This window comes from Scardinius erythrophthalmus, assembly GCF_964197995.2.
Source record: "Scardinius erythrophthalmus genome assembly, chromosome: 5".
NCBI lineage: Eukaryota > Metazoa > Chordata > Actinopteri > Cypriniformes > Leuciscidae > Scardinius > Scardinius erythrophthalmus.
Genome location: NC_138225.1, coordinates 29655720 through 29657138, shown reverse-complemented (window position 1 = coordinate 29657138; position 1419 = coordinate 29655720). Strand labels below are relative to the sequence as shown.

General features: G+C 37.4%; 1 long non-coding RNA gene across 1 annotated transcript; it reads right to left on the bottom strand.

Annotated features, from left to right (window-relative positions):
- Nucleotides 1–135: 135 nt before the first annotated feature.
- On the bottom strand, nt 136–1419 carry LOC308690756. The gene is made up of 2 exons (XR_014030186.1): nt 1292–1419; nt 136–489 (listed from the first exon to the last, which is right to left on the bottom strand). It is a non-coding gene; the product is annotated as an uncharacterized lncRNA (long non-coding RNA).

Below are 1419 nucleotides of genomic sequence, written 5' to 3'. Positions count from 1 at the left end.
ATTTTCCTTCAAACAATAAATAAAGCATTAATTAATTGTATTTTATTTACTGACAACAATGAGAAATATTAATAAATTAGTAAAAGAATGAATCAAAGTCACCATCACACAATAAACAAATGCATATACAAGTCAACACATGAAACAAAGCTTTATTACAATCATGTATGTAGGCTACAGGCACTGAACCCCACATCCTTCTGCCATCTCAACACAGCGGTGCCCATTCTGCAGATTTATTCTGATGAATCAGCTGACCGCCAGAGGTGAGCCGTTCCCTCGTGCCTGAGGTTGTTGCGTGATGTGTTGTGCTTCACAATCTGAGGCAATAAAGGCAGGTGGAGTGATGGTGGGTCTCATGAGGGCAGGTGGAGGTTCTCATAAGGGCAGGTGGAGTGATGGAGGGTCTCATCCATGGCACCATCTCCAGGATTCAGCTCTGTGCTCTTCGTCCTCAGTGCTCACACCAGTCTGCTGACATTTCAGATCCTACAAAATGCACAAACATAACACAAAAGCAGTAATTTTAACAGCACAATGTCATTTGATTTCAGTATTATTTAGATGACAAAAATGCTTTTTTCCACAAATGCCGCCATCATCTTTCTTTGCAGGTCCTGCTCCACCACAAAAGCTGTGCAGCAAATGCACAGAACTCAAGAATCAGAAAAGTGCTGTAATAGCTCTGTTTGAAATTACAATAATTAAAATAAACTACAACTTAATATTTAAATAGTTGTTGTTATCCATTTCTGTAATGTCACAAAGTCTTTGATGGCAGCATTCAGCTTCATGAGCCACTCTAACATCCAGACCAGACTCACGTTACCTCTGTGATTTATGAGCTCAACACTACATTTACATGTTGAGGTTGTTTTAACTTTTAGTTTTTATCCAATATAAATGTTCCTCAATTTATCAACTAATGGACAAATAAAATAGATAACTTATGTTTAGTTACTTTATAGATTTGTTCTACATAATAGCACACATACATCACTCAGATGCCTATTTCATATAGTAATCTGCAATTCTTATAGAAGAGTTTCTTGCCAGATATTAAATAGACATTTAGTAATTGTATTTAAGATGTATACGGTTTAAAATGTATGCAAATCCACTTTGGAGACGTATGTGTCCTTACTGGAGCTTCTCTGTTAGCTATACATAATAAAATGTGATTTACAGCAAAATCACAAATAGCCTATACAGCGTCTTTACACCTTAAACAATTCAACAGTTTACTGTACAGTAGTTCAACACATGCGATCATTTGATTTGTAATACTCACATTTGAGTCTCGTCCGTCATCCTTTCCGTCACGTTCGAGTATGACCTATCCTTCTTCTTTTTTTTTGTGACGTATCCTCTCGCGTGGCCTCCTGGGATAGAAGAGTATCCATCGGTCGAGCACTCAAA